The sequence below is a fragment of the Lutra lutra genome, chromosome 1 (assembly GCF_902655055.1).
Source record: "Lutra lutra chromosome 1, mLutLut1.2, whole genome shotgun sequence".
Taxonomy (NCBI): domain Eukaryota; kingdom Metazoa; phylum Chordata; class Mammalia; order Carnivora; family Mustelidae; genus Lutra; species Lutra lutra.
This window is the reverse complement of record NC_062278.1, coordinates 193978068-193993783: the sequence shown is the minus strand read 5'-3', so window position 1 is coordinate 193993783 and position 15716 is coordinate 193978068. Positions and strand designations below refer to the sequence as shown.

General features: G+C 39.4%; 1 long non-coding RNA gene across 1 annotated transcript; it reads left to right on the top strand.

The window, feature by feature from the left end:
* Positions 1-430: 430 nt before the first annotated feature.
* Positions 431-2617, top strand: LOC125089569 (uncharacterized). The gene is made up of 4 exons (XR_007123988.1): positions 431-721; positions 887-1023; positions 2150-2272; positions 2395-2617. It is a non-coding gene; the product is annotated as an uncharacterized LOC125089569 (long non-coding RNA).
* The last annotated feature ends 13099 nt before the right edge of the window (positions 2618-15716 follow it).

The window sequence follows — 15716 nt, the reverse complement described above, 5'->3', positions numbered from 1 at the left end:
ATTATTATTAGACCTAATGAAAACAAGAGTAAATCTGCTTGCTTGTTCTCAATATGATATTCTACAATGGTACTGAGACTAAAATTTTTCAATGTCATTGCTGGGACTTTTGAGCCCAATACTCTGTCTGTTGGTGTTCTCTCTCTCTCCCTCGCGAATGCAGATTCATTCATTTATCCTAAATCATGAATGACTAAGTTGGGCCAGGCTAAATGCCGGGAATGAGAAGAATATAACCAGCATTGCACAGACATTTCAATTGGCCTCAGCCAGGCACGAAGGTGAGGGTGGGACTTACTGTCCTCAGGAAGTGATCTTGCAAACGTATTGCTGGTTGTCCCTGAAGCAGGGGCTGTGATAAGGAATGGGAAGCAGGAGACAATCCAGGGGTTCCGGAATCCAGAGCACAGCAACAGCTAACTACTCTGCTGGCAGAAAGCAGAAAGTAATAGCTGGCCAAGGTAGGTGTGTCTACTACCACATCTGTCCATTTTCTCTCAGGCTTATCCACAGGTGACAGGGGAAACATGTGACTCCCTTCGTACCTGGAAGACTCTGGCTCAACTATGGCCAAAGCTGATGAAGAGGAACATGCAAATAGTCAAGAACATATGAACACAATCAGGAAATGGGAATACTTCTAAGGTCCTTTTATTCAATCATTTCCTGAGCTGGCTAGATGCAAAGCCCAGCGATGATGCTGGGGCTAAGAGACACAGGAGTAAGTAGAACAGTCTCTAGTGTCAAGAAATTAAAGGTCTTTGAGTAGAGATGAAGACCTACACGGGCGAACCGTATAGAAAGTAGAGGATTCTTATGAGTGTCTGGGTGAGAACACCACATATGCACGAATATAAAATAATTTTTTTTCTCATTTATTCACCAGAAAGAAGAGATTTGCCTTATATCTGAGTCCTTACCCTGTCTCTCATTATAGGACATGAGCTCAAATATCTTAATTTGAAGAATGAATTATTGAACCAAAACTGACGGCAACAATGCTGGTTTGGGATAATTATGGAGGTCACCTGATACTGCTTTTGCTTCTTGTTTTTGTTTGTTGTGTGTGTGTGTGTGTGTGTGTGTGTGTGTGTGTGTGTGTGTTTGAAAGTGAAAGAGAAAGAGAGAGAGAGTGCAAGCGGGGGGTGGGGAGGGAAAAAAAGAGAGAAAGACTACCTGCTGAGCACAGAGCCCAATGCAGGACTAGATCTCACAACCCTGAAACCATGACCTGAGTTGAAAATAAGAGTCAGATGCCCAACTGACTAAGCCACCCAGCTGCCTCAATATTGTTTTTAAAAATAAATGAAAAAGAGATTTAAGATAGATGCAGAAAGTCTTCCTGAATGTATGACCTCACATATCCACAAGTCATATTATTTGTAAACAAACCTTTGAAAGACCATTTTAGAAAGCAATTCAGTACTTTCATGTCAGCAGGGCAGACACTTAGATAAACAACACCGCTGAATAAAACAAGTAAAAAGCTGGATTAAAAACATAAAAACGTCTGTTTAAGTGCTTTTGCTGGGCTAAGCTGGAAAGAAGGATTCTCCAGAGGCCAGGAAGAAAAAAGCATGGTTCCTGGGAGACATTCTATTGAGACTCAAGACCTTGAACTTTGACATTGACCGCTGCTCAGAGAGGGTGTCTGAGGGGTAGGGTTGGGGGTGTAGAGGGAAGCTAATTTGGTGTTCTCACATAAACTAGAAACCCAAACAGGTTGTACCCTCAGTGCAAGGAGCAAGGAGAAATAAACCTTGTATACTGAAAGCAACCAGAATAAAACAGATCTGGATGAAGGCAGGGGAAAAAAAAAAATTCCCCTGAGAATTTGTAACTACAAGCCAGCCCTCACCTGGGTTTGCAACACAAATTCTACTGTGTGATCATAAAACACTTCCAGAATAAAATTTAATATAAAGGAGGGGGCGCCTGGGTGGCTCAGCTAATTGTGTCTGACTCTTGATTTCTGATCAGGTCATGATCTCCCTCTCTCTCTCTCTCTCAAATGGAAAAATAAATAAAATCTTTAAAAAAATAATGATAAAATAATTTAATATAAAAGAGGACGTGATAATTTAAAGGCTGTGTCTTTTCATCCATAAAACTATAACAATTAAAAAACTTTCATCTCTTTATTACACAGGTACACTTAATTATCACATTTAAAAACACAGAAAAAAATTTTGAAAAGAACAATTTTCAACAAACTCTATGTATTCTAGTGATTGAACAAGAAATTATAGAGTTTTAAGGAGAGCAACCAAAGGTAACTCTGAGAACAAAAGATTAGCAAGAAGCATACTACAAAGAATGACTTGTTCTATCTATTTGCTTAACTTTTTTTCTAACCTTTTCTTTTTCCCTTTTTTTTTTTTCCCTTTCTGTCAGAAAAATGAAATACTAAGCTTGGGGAGACATTTTAGACAGAACAAAGTGATATGATGCTCCTTGTTAATTTGCTCAAGAAATGACAGCCAGTAGCTTTCCTTCATTATATCAATAGTGAAGTTTACCAGGAATGATCTTAGACTTCCCCTGGATGCCATGAAACTTAAGCCAAGAAGATCTCAAAAGCCTTTACAAGACAAACCGGGAAGAGGAAAAGTATTAGATATTGATAAGTATTCAGGCCACCAGGGAAAAGCAGTATAAAGAGAATAATTATCTGACCTAACAATGTTTTCCTCTGGTTATCAACCTCGCTCTTCTGGATGTTCAAATTTGTTTTATTTGATCAAAGGGAGCCAAAGAAGTCTGTAAAGCACATGATTTACAGAGTCTCCAAATTTCATCCAAATTTATTTTTTCCTCTATTATATGATTTCCCCATCCTTCGACACTCTTTTTTGTGGACATCCCTACTACTATATAACCTCAAGTAATTCAAGTGTCAATTTGGCTGTTGATAGACAATGAGATGAAGCTAACACTCACCAATGTCTAAATTATTAGTAGTAGCTCCATAACGGGAACAGGGCTTGGTAGCCAGCCTGGAACTATTTTAAAACCCAAATCAAGATGTCTTAGCATGATCCCCTTCATAATAGGAAAATAGATCTACACAGTATTTCATTAAACATATGGGTACTTCCTTAATAAATCAGAACTAATCTCATCTTTCTGATGGACATCTTCAATAGGAAAAGCTAGAACCCACCCTCTTCATTTGTTTCGGAGGCATAATAAGTAGGTGGATGTTATTCTTGCATTAAAGTCGGACATTTAGCTACACTCACCAAAAACTGGCAAAAAGGTTATATTGTGTTCCAACCTAGGGAGGAACATAAGAGTGGGCCACGAAATAAAAAGTTACGTTTTGGAGAGAACCTTTGTTGGTTGTCACCCCTGCATACCCTCTAAGCCTTGTTCCTTTTTAATAGGACCTCAGACTTCTCAGGCATAAGGTTTGTCTGGCATTAAATTCTCCCTAGAGTCCAAGGGTAGGCTCTGACTGGTTTATGTCAACCAGTGTTTCCTTCTAGCCAGAGTGGATGGCTTTTTGGAGGAATTCTGAGAAAGAAGAATCCTCTCTTTTCTGTGGGAGCTCCCAAAAGAATTCTTTCTCTTGTCTGTAAAAACAGAAAAGTGTCACCCCCGTTCCAGATGCCAATCTTTGGTGTTCATAAAAGACACCAATCTTTCAATGAAACTGATGTTAGGGAAGACAGTATGGAGAAACAAAAAGAAAGACACTCCTAGTGACATGGTTGAGCCTCTGGATCAATCTATACCTGAAACCTAACATCGCACTGCACATTGCAGTTAAATAAGCTGGTAACTTCCCTTATTATTTAAACTACTCTAAATGGATTATCTGCCACTTGTAACCAAATGTTTATAAATAAAAGATACTTGTAACCTAGTTAGTTATGAATGGAGGCTGGAATGAGATTAGAAGATAAACATCATTTAAAAATCAGACTTGAATAAAATTATCCAGATTATCAGAGAGTCACAGCTTAGACAGGATAGGTCATCTTACTTGACAAGAAAATGTAGCCTGGTGTTTAGTAAAGTTGAATCCATTACAATGAAAAGATTTTAACATTAACATGTAGAGAAGTCTATTATTGCTGATAGAGTGGCAGATTTTGTTAAAACACTTCAGTTCACCGTGGGAAACAGAGCTGAGGCTAATACCTCCGTCCATCCCTATGCATAGACTGTGAAGAAAAAAAGAGCCAGTGCATAATTTCCTCCATCGTCTCCATGGCAATTTGCAAAGTCTCCATCACGAAATGTTTAATCTAAGAACACTATTTTTCTTTGCTTTGTTTTGTGTTTCAGTAGAAAGATGATAATTCAGAAATATTCTTTGGACATCTCAGATAAAACAAAGACTGGGGGGGTTGTTTCTTTTTTATTATTTGGCTTTCTGGTTTTGTTTCTCTTTTGTTTGTTTTGTTTTGTTTTGTTTCCATTTTTCCATTTTCCTATTAAAAACTACTAAGAAGTAGCACATTTAGAGGTTTCCTTGGTGTGTTGTATGCTTCTCAGTTTGGCCAGTATCCATCACATTTCCCCTTCCCCCCACCCATCCACGTGGTTACAAACTAGGCTCCTGGCAGCCTTGATTACTTAATAGGTCCCTGCTCACTGGATTCAGTTCATTGATCAGGGATGGATGTCTATTCCATGAAGCCAAGCATTTTCTTCTCTAAAAATGTCAATTTGGAAGCAAGAGAGTGTTAAGTTAATTTGTTCCCTGAAGCTGGGATTGAGTGGCCATTCTTAACCATGGAGACTGGAAAGTTAAGAAACTGAGCCTGCAGTGACAGAGAATTCAAAAACTAACAGTGACTGAGTGCTTACTAAGTCACGGGCACTGCGATCTGCCCTTCACCCCCGTTACTGCTTCGTGTCAGAACCACCTATGATAGGTGGGGGTGGTGATTCTTGTTCTGATAGTTATTTTATAGATGAGCACAATGAGTGGTTAAGTAAATTGTTCAAGAACAGAGGGCTCACATCAGAGCAAAGACTCCAACAATCTGTTTGACAATCTGTCTTCAGAGCATTTGCTCCTCATCTCCAAAGCCCATCCCCGCTGCCGTTCATGCCTAAGGTCCTCTCTCTTGGAAACCTGCAAAACCACCTGGTAGTTCAGTCATAAAGTTTCCCTTTTCTTCTTAGTTTTAGTTGGTTTCTGTTCTTACAACCAAAAATGTCTTAAGGAGCACATTTGTGACAATCAGTAATCAACCTTTATAGCTCCCAGGAACTCAATAAGCAGTGAGTAGATGGATAAATAAGCAAACGAATGTCTCATTACCACAAACTCTCTCCACAGCAGGCTATTGGACATCTTAATTCCTGGATAACTTCAGACTCGGATTCTCTGCGAAACGCCTCTCATTTGTGCCCTGTACACAGCAGATGCTCCATCCGTGGGCATTTTGGTAGTAGGTGGATAATTTCCTGGAAACAAAGCAAGTTCTTCATGTTCTTGAGAGGTACCACAGACAATACCCTCCTCTGCAGTCTTGGCATTTCGAAGGCCAGATGTAGGACTCGATCAGTAGTTAGAATCCGGGGGCGGGGGGTAGGGGTGGAATGGTGCACTGGGGTTGAATTTTGGAAAAACAAACTGTATCACTTATGGCGAGGTTAACTCAAAGCTGAGAATTGAGTTTTGGAGTTAAGCAAATCTGAACTTGAAACCCCTACCCCCAACCAAACCTCTGTTGACTCTCCCTGTAGTGGCTTTCACACTGGGAAATTTTCTTAATGTTTGTAAGTTTTATTAACTTTGAAAAATACTACTTTGGGGATTGAAAAAATATCCCAATAAAAGTACAGAAAGAGAAATAACAGCCATATTTTCCTCAGAATTAATTGCCATTACAGCTTGGCTTATTTGCCTCTACCTTCTGTGTTTGCTTGTAGGGTAATTGATTTAAGAAAAAAAAAATCACACAACGATGTTCTTAAAAATTATGTGCGTTCAATATAAAGGATCCAAACAATGCAGAAAATGCAGAAAAATAAGAGGGAAGCTTGTTTTAATCATGCCAAATTCTCCATCCAGGAATTCCTATTATATATATATCAGGTAGCTATTAGCACAGAATTTTTTCTAGGTATGTGCAGAGAGAAGGTTGTCTACTTAGGTAAACAAAGTGTTGGATAAATAGGATAGATAGATGGGTAGAAAAGCTTTAGTAAAATCAGATATTTTTAAAATCAGATGGCTTTTTAAAAAAATCAGGTGGCTTTTACTAACGATTCACAGACCTGTACCCCTGGGCCTAATAATACATTATATGTTAATAAAAATTTTTTTAAAAATCAGGTGGCTTTTAAATAAAAGATTAAATTTAGTTTCATTTGATTTTAATAGAAAAAACCCAAAGTGTATCATTCTTGAATGTTTTAAGATCTAATTTTCTTATATTAAGACCCCCAAGCTTCATCTGATGCATATACAAGTATCCCCATCTCCCCCTTACATCCACATATCCTCAATTTCAGATCATCCCATGCTTGTTTGTTTGTCTTAACTGGGGTAAAATATAGATACCATAAAATTCATCATTTTAACCATTTTAAAGTCTGCAATTCAGTAGTATCTGGCACATTCACAATGTTTTACAAACACCACCTCTATCTAGTTCCAGAACATTCTTATCACCTCTGAAGGAAATTAAGCATGCACTCTCTCCTCCCTCCTTCCTCCCATCCCTGACAACCATTAATCATCTTCCTGCCTATATGAATTTGTCTATTATAGACATTTCATACAAATCAAATCCTAGACTATGTGGCCTTTTGTGTCTGGCTTCCTTCATTTAGCATAGTGTGTTTGAGGTTCATCAGTGTTATAACATGTATCAGCCCTTCACCCCTTCTGGTGGCTGAATACTGTTCCCCTGAATTGCTATCCCACAGTTTGTTCATCCAGTTACCTGTGGAGGGGCATTTGGGCTGTTTCCACATTTTGGCTATCGAAAGGAATGTTGATATGGATGTTCACGTACAAACTGTTGTGGGGAGACCAGTTTTCAATTCCTTGGTGTACATACCTAAGAGCGGAATTGCTAGATCACGTGGTAATTCAGGTTTAATTTTTGGAGAAGGTACTAAACTGTGTCATTTTTACATCCCTGTTTTAATTTTCATCACTCACTCCACATCTTCAAAGGATTCCTTCTGAAAGAGGTTAAAAAAACCCTAAAGCCAGTTCCAATACCTTTCCAACCATATTCTGCCAGTTGCTTTCTATTTTACTTGAACAGCTCAGTCAGTCATTTAGGCAATTCTCACGTGAATGCATAACCTAGAACCACTACCAATTGATCAAACAGGAAACAGAAACTAAACATTTTGTCCTCCTTGCATTAAGCCTCCACTCATCTCTTGTTGGCTTAGGCCATCTTGCTAACTTGGAAAACCCTACTGGTTTCCCTAGTCTCTGATGGCTACTTGTTTGTGTTTTTGTTTTTTTTAAGATTTTATTTATTTGTTCATTTGAGTAAGAGAGAGAGAGAGAGCACAAGCAGAGGGAGCAGCAGAGGGAGAGGGAGAAGCAGGCTCCCCACTGAGCACGGACCCCAATGCAGGGCTGGATCCCAGGATCCCCAGATCATGACCCTAGCTGAAGGCAGACACTTACCCTACTGAGCCATCCAGGCGCCCTGACTACTTATGTTTAAGACCCAGGTCAGACCCATTCTCCATGATTATTCCAGTTCCTATGAACTCCAAGAGCCAACTTATTGTCTGTGCCCCATAGTTTGTGCTTACCTTGTATTGCTTACTATTGTGACTTCTGTTTATATGTATACATATTCTCTCCAGGATAAAGGGTACAAAGCACACACGCTTGAATGGACAGAAAGTGGGTCATAGAAGTCAGAGCAGGGGGGCACCTGGGTGGCTCAGTGGGTTAAAGCCTCTGCCTTCAGCTTGGGTCATGGTCCCAGGGTCCTGGGATTGAGCCCCGTGTTGGGCTCTCTGCTCAGCGGGGAGCCTGCTTCCTCCTCTCTCTCTGCCTGCTTCTCTCCCTGCTTGTGATCTCTGTCTGTCAAATAAATTAATTAAACCTTAAAAAAAAAAAAGAAGTCAGAGCAGGCTTGAGTTCATGCTTTACTTACCTGTGAACACCAAGGTCTACATCCATTTCCCCTCCTGTGGAATGAGGGGTGGGAGTTTGAGGGGTGGAACACAGATATCATAGGCTGGTCATGATGATTAGAGATAATGACTATAAAGCATATAGGAGGTCACTGATAAATTGTAAAAATACAGTCTAGTCATCATGGATATCTTGTATCTCCCTGTGTCACTGACAAGCATTGTAGGCCTTCAGAAAATGTTAGCGAATTGTTGTTTTCTTTCTGTCAGCTTTGGGTGAAATGTGAGAACCAGGCAGAACCTCTTCATTTTTTGTTATTTGTTAGTATTCTGTGTGTATTCATTTTCCCATCTATTTACACTCACCTCTTCCCAAAAAAGTTGAGGGGACATATTATCTTTTCTAGATGGCTCCTTCCCCCAAAATCCCATCAAAATGGTCATGGACATGGAAAAGTGCCAGAAAGCCTACTTTACAATCCTATCCCTAAATAGATAATAATTCAATTGGACAAATATTAGCTCCCATTTACTAAGTGATCACTATGTGCCAGGCTCTGACTTTGCATTTTGCATTGTTCCCCCTGAAACCCTCACCATAACCCTATGATTTGAGAGACACAATTATCACTCTTCTCAGGTAGGGAAACCGAGGCACAGGGCAGACACACAGCTTCCCAGCAAGTGGCAGACATGGAATTTGAACATGCCATCCGACTAATGCCAAGTCCATGCTCTTAAATCATACACTATATACTCTCCCTCCAGTCCTTGGCTGAACCTTCCAGAAGGAGCAAGTTTTAAATCACATGTAATTTCACTTTATTAAGCACCTACAAAAGTGAGTAAAAAAGCTTCTGAGAAACTGGTTTGAATCTATTAGCAAGGAAAGGTGAAATGAAATGTCATCAGCATTATTATACCCAACTCCGGAGTTTCACCAGAAGTTAGGTGGCACAGGTCAAACCACATTATCCCCAAATAAATAACAAATGAAGTAACAGCTTTCAGCCCCAAAGTATTTTAACGTTAATAAAACCTGATGTGATCAGGTAGCCTTTCAATCATTAAACCAATGTTCCTGAAACACTACTCTGTGCTGGGCACTGTGCTGATTACGTGATACTTTTGAATGTTGAAAGAGGATTTATTGCACACGTTTAACTGTTAGATGTGTTGTCTGTTTCAGGAAGAACATTAAAGGTGCTTTATCCTTCTGAACAGACCTGGTAATTAGCTACTAGGAATGAGGTTAAAGAGGAACTTGGGTTTGTAATAAAAGCTCGATTGGTTTCTCCATCAATATTACTATAATTTGAGTAATTCTTATCACTTTTCTAATGTGAAAATTAAATGTTGGCTAAGCCTAAGAATTTCAAGTGCTTAAAAAAAAAATAAAATCAAGATGGAGCAATTCAAGCATGCTAGCAGAATGAGACCACACATCCTGCCTGTGTTTATACTCTAGCTGTGGGAGCCAGAATAACAACGCACACCCACTCCCTCAAAGATGTCCTCATGCTAGTCCCTGGAACCTGGGAAAATGTTACCCTATGTGGCAATGGGGACTTTGCAGATGTGATTAAGTATCTTAAGAGGGAGAGATTGTCCTGGATTATTCAGGTGGGCCCAAAGTAATCAGAAGTGTCTTTACTAAGAGGGAGGCAGGCAGGACAAAAAGAAGATAAATGAAAGAAACAGGTTGAGGTGTTACAGGGCCAAGGGTCAAGGATGCATGTGACTTCTACAAACTGGAAAGGCAAGGAAACAGATTCTCTGCCCCCAGAGTCTCTGGAAGGAATGCAGCCCAGCCAACACTTGGGTGTTAAGCCCACTGATGATGGGTCTCCAAAAAGTATTATTTTAGGCCACTGAACTTATGGTAATTTTTAGAGCAGTATTAATAAAGCGGCAGACAGAACTTTTTAAATCATAGGATGGTCAGATAGTAAATTACCTCTGAATATCAGATCTGACATCATTTAAAAAGAGAACGGGAGGTATCTTTTCCTACTATTCTTTTTAAAATCTCAAGGAAACTAACCATATTCCCTTTATGGAAGGCAAAGGGAAGAGAGAAGGCAGAATGGCACACCATGCAATCTGACCTTATGGAAAGGTCAGGCCATCTTTTATAAAAATGGAGAAAATGCAAATTCAAAGTACTGTTATAAGTGTAATCCACAGGAAATCTACACAAACCCATACTATGTGATTCAGTTTCAACACAAAAATCACATTCAAAGGAATAACAACCAGAGAAAATCATGAGTCAGAGAATCTCGATTCAAACTTTCAAGAAAATTATAAAGGGGAACATTCATTCTTAATAATTTCTCGGGGCACCTGGGTGGCTCAGCCGGTGAAGCATCTGACTCTTGATTTTGCTCAGGTCATGATCTCAGGGTCATGAGATTAAGTCCCGAGTAGGGCTCTGCACGACTGAGTGTGGAGCCTGCTTCGGATTCTCTCTCTCCCTCTCCCCTGTCCCTCCCCCTTGCTCTCTAAAATAAACTTATAAAAAAATAATTTCTCAAAATCCTTTTGGGGCTTCTCTCTTATTCTGTCTGTAGCAGTAGCTCCAAAAAATTCTCTCTCTACCATCCAACACTGCCTATACATCCAGCTCTGTCACCTCTCTAGCCCAGCTGCTTTCTCCCAAGCTCCACCAGGAACATGTACATCTGTGACTCTCAAGCAGGGGCTGCTAAACATCCCACAATACATAGGCCAGCCCCCAAAACAAAGAACTATTTGGCACCAAGTATCAAGGTACCAGATAGGTAGGTAAACTGAGTCTCTCCATTTTCATTTTCATCTAGGAACACCTGAATCCTGAACGATAAATGTAGCTCCTTGACTAAAGCATCAGCAAGTCCCCCTCTTTAGAAACCAGGGGAGGAAAACACTTGCAATGTCTCAACATTCAATATATTGTTTCATCTCCGTCCCATAAGATAATGTATACAAAGTGTATATGTACATACACATATGTATACGTGGAATGTATACATTCCATGGCTGCAAAAACCACGGAAGCTCATGGGTGTTCAAAAACATATCGGTTCCCATCTCTTTTCCCAGAAGGGAATGAAGAATCCAATTTATTTGTAATATGGTATCCTCAAGATAATAACATCTCTGCCTACTGTGTCCTCCCACTGCAGAGCGGCCTCAAATTTTTGAATATTTAAATTATAGAAATCGTTCACCTGCTATAAGAGAGAGTAATGCATTCCCCAGGAGAATTGGGTTTTAGAAATAAGAACATCAGAAAAACAGCAAAGAGGATTATTGAAACCCAATGTTCAGCTGTGGAATATTGAAAGTTCCAAATAATGTTTCAGTGTTTAAAATAAACAAATTTCTTTTTTTTTACTAAGTAGCATTCACAATGTGTAAGAAAGAAAATGACTTCTACCTGTTTTTCAAAAAGATCTCATTTTTATTATGATGACCATGAAGGCCCTTGCATTGAAATATATACTATATATATTGAATATATAGACTTGAAATATTGAAAATCTTAAATATAGAACTTCAATTTATATATGTGCTTTTTGAAAACTGTGGTAAAGTACCCAGATCATAAAAATTTACCACTTTAACCATCTTTTTGTTATTATTATTTGAGAGAGAGAGAGAGAGAATGAGAGCAAGCATGAGAAGGGGATGGCAGAGAGAGAAGCAGATTCCCTGCTGAGCAGGGAGCCTGATGGGGGACTTGATCCCTGGACTCCAGGATCATGACCTGAGTGGAAGGCAGTCGCTCAATCAACTGAGCCACCCAAGGGCCCCCATTTTAACCATCTTTTTAAAAATCTTATGTATTCATTTTAGAGTGAGAGAGAGCACATGTGAGCAGGAGTTGGATTGGGGGGCAGGCAGAGATAGAGGGAGAAGCAGGCTTCCCACTGAGCAGGGAACCTGATGATACAATGCAGGGCTCGATCCCAGGACCCTGGGATCATGACCTGAGCTGAAGACAGAGACCTTAACCCACTGAGCCACCCAGGCGACCCAATTTTAACCACTTTTAAGTGCACAATTCAGTGGCATCAAGTACATGCCCACTGCTGTGCAATCACCATCATCCATCTCCAGAACTTTTTCCATCTTACAAAACTGAAACTCTACCTAAAAAAGAGTAACTCCTCATTTCCCTTTCCCTCCAGCCCCTGGCAACCACCATTCTACTTTTTGTCTCTCTAAATCCAACTACTCCAGTTACCTCATATAAATTGCATCATACAGTATTTGTCATTTTATGACTGGCTTATTTCATTTAGCATAATATCCTCAAGGTTCACCCACATTCTATCATGTGATAATATTTCCTTCTTTTTAAAGACTGGACGATATGCCATTGTACCTATATATAACATTTTGTTTAGCCATTCATTCAACCATGGACACTCTGCTTGCACCTTTAGCCTATAAAAATAATGCTACAATAGCCATGGGAATAGCATATGTGTTTTTAATGTTCAAGTCATGGTGATTGAAGAACTCATGTTCTTTAATGTACATGAGATTTCTACATGTTTCACATGGAACTCATTTATTTCTGCTGGCCTCTGAAAACATCGCAGTAAGTTGAGATTTCTAAAGCAAAATTCAGTAAAACAACAACAAAAGATGACATGATTATAGTGTATCCGAGATTATCTATACAGTTTTATAAGGGTTGAAGGCATGGTACTCTGGTGTAAGCAACTCTGGGCAAGTAACTTAATGTTCCAATAATAGTTTTTATCATTTATGGAGTACTTACTAGACACCAGATATTGTGATAAGCACTTGACGCATATTAACTCATGAAATGATCATAATGACACCATGAGAGGTATACCATTATTATTTCCATTTAGCATCTTAGTATCTAGCAGTTCAGCATATATGCTAGAGCCACATTGCCTAGTTTCAAATCCTGGCTCCTCTACCTACTAGCAATGGGGCTTTGGTCAAATTATTTAACTGTGCATTAATTTCCTTGTGAATAATAATGATACTATCCACTTCACAGTACTGATATGAAGATTGAGAGGATGTACCTGAACATTCATTTCAGGGCTTTTCATATGGTTAGTACTCCATAAATGTTACATGTTAATATTTGTATCTATTTCTTACTCAAAAAAATCAAGGTACATTTTTTCCCCATTCTTGGGAGACAGAGTCATGTCTAGAGAGTAAGTACAGAATTTGCAACTAATGCTAATATTAAGCTAAGGTACACATAAGAAGTGCTATGATTCTTGGGGTCCCTAGGTGACTCAGTGGGTTAAGGGACTGACTTTGATTTCGCCTCAGGTCCTGATCTCAGAGTCCTGGGACGGAAGACCACATCAGGCTCCAAGCTCAGTGTGGAGTCTGCTGGATTCTCTCCCTCTCCCTCCAACCCTCCCCCCAATCATGCACTCTCTCACTCTCTCTAAAATAAATAAAATCTTTAAAAAAAAGAGAAAGAAATGCTGTGATTCTTAAAGTTGATGATTGTATCAAGCACCAATCATCAAAGCTGTATCAATCCCATTTTTTGGACTGCTCTTTACCTTTGGGTCCAACCTAACAAGACCATGCTTAGGTCAGTTCTCTCAACTCTGTTCAACGGACAAGAAGCATCTGCCCACTATATGACAAGTATGCAAGGTAAAAATCTTTGCACTGGATTTATTCTACTGAGTAAGCTGTTCTTTGAAAAAAACAAAACAAAAGCCTAATTCTTCCAATAAGAAATCCCTAAGTGGCTTCTGTACAGAGTTGACTTTGGTTAAATATATCTCCTGCTTCCTATCTCTTCACCATTATGAATGAAATAGCTAACAACCGAAGTTTTGTTGACCAGAAGACCCTGCACAAAGTCCATGACAGATGGATTTGACCCCTTTCTGACTTTCTCATTTCCAGGCTTTTGCATGTGCCATTTCATCCACCTGGCATATCCCTCCTTCCCAATGGAACTATTTTTACACTCCTTCAAGGCCCAGTTCAAATACTATATTCCTCCATGAAGTCTTGTAGTGTCTACCGATTGTAAGTTTCTTTTGCCCTTCAGTTCAACAGTGTTAACTCAAGGGTGTCTGGGTGGCTCAGTCCATTAAGCCTCTGCCTTCAGCTCAGGTCATGGTCCCAGTGTCCTGGGATGGAGCCCCACATCAGGCTCCCTGTGCAGTGGGGAGTCTGCTTCTCCCTCTCCCTCTCCCTCTGCCCTTCCACATGTTTGTGTTCTGCCTGTCTGTCTCTCTTTCTCTCAAATAAGTATATAAAATCTTTTTTTAAAAGGGGGTTAATTCATACATTTCCATTGATCCTTATCACATACTTCTTTGCCTTATTTGCAAACATATGTCTCGGAACCTTACCTTTTTCATGCCTGGAATCTTCATATCACTGAACACAGCATGTTACTGATGTTTAGCAAACACTGACTGATTGGACACTCCCTACAGACTACAGCATAAACCTGTAGATGCTACCTGTGAGATTGACTCTGATAATTGAAAGCCTATATCTTGTCTGTGTCCCCCATAACCACCCTTGGAGTGGACAATGTTGGACCTATTTATCTGAACAGATTATCTGTTTTGCATTACCTTCACAATGTTTAAATACTCTGGGTCAGAAAGTGTGAGAATGAGAAACCCAGGAAATCAAATAAGAGCATCTTTGTTTATTATAGAAGGAAAAAGCTACTTCTTATACTTGATTTGGTGCTGTCCTTGATGACCTAATGGAAAGAAAAACAGGCTTTGACTGGGATGACTTCAGTGGTGTGCTATGAAGTTTCCCAAAGATAAACAATCAAACAACAATTTCAAAAGCCTTTATGAGTAATCTCAAATCTAAACTGTACCAAATCTCATTGCAAACAAACAATTTTGGGTAGGAAAAATGGTTGGAAATACACACACATGGACCAATACCAATTTGCAACTTCTGTGACGAGAAAGTGGATGGCCTTTTGGATTTATCAAAGTTATTTATAAAACTCCAAAGGGTTGTGGATTAAGAATAAAGTATTAGAGAACTGGCAAGATATAAAATCCATTGGCTGATGTTACTTGGAACTGAGGAGTTCACCTTAAATGTTGAAAAGGGTCCCTCTGTTTCACATTGAAGAATTGAATGATACATATTCAGAATCATCAGAGCCAATACAAACAAAGATGAAAATTGGCAAGCAATAATTTCCATGAATAATTAATGTGGAATTGGCTAAAGGCAGATTCGAAGTAATTCCTTGATGTAAAACCATACTCACTGAATTACCTCCAGGGAAGTTCCCCATGTGTTAAATAGAAACCAGAGTCCCAAGATTCTAGACCTTGCTCTTGGAAAGAGAAAAAGCTGGCTACTTTTCTGATGCTATCACCAGAAACTCCTATCCACATGCTGAGTGATTTACATGCCCATCTTCCTTTTTTCTCAAATTAAAATCATATAAATACAAAATGATCAATATTTTAAGTAATTCAAAACATATTACTGAAAACATCTATGTTGTGTTAAGACAAAAGTGACTAAGCCAAAGATGTTGGGAGCAGCATGAAGAAGAGGCCAGAACCCCCCAGACTGACCAAGGCCCGCACCACTGCATCCCTGTGTCCAGCACCTATATCTCCCCCATCGTCCCC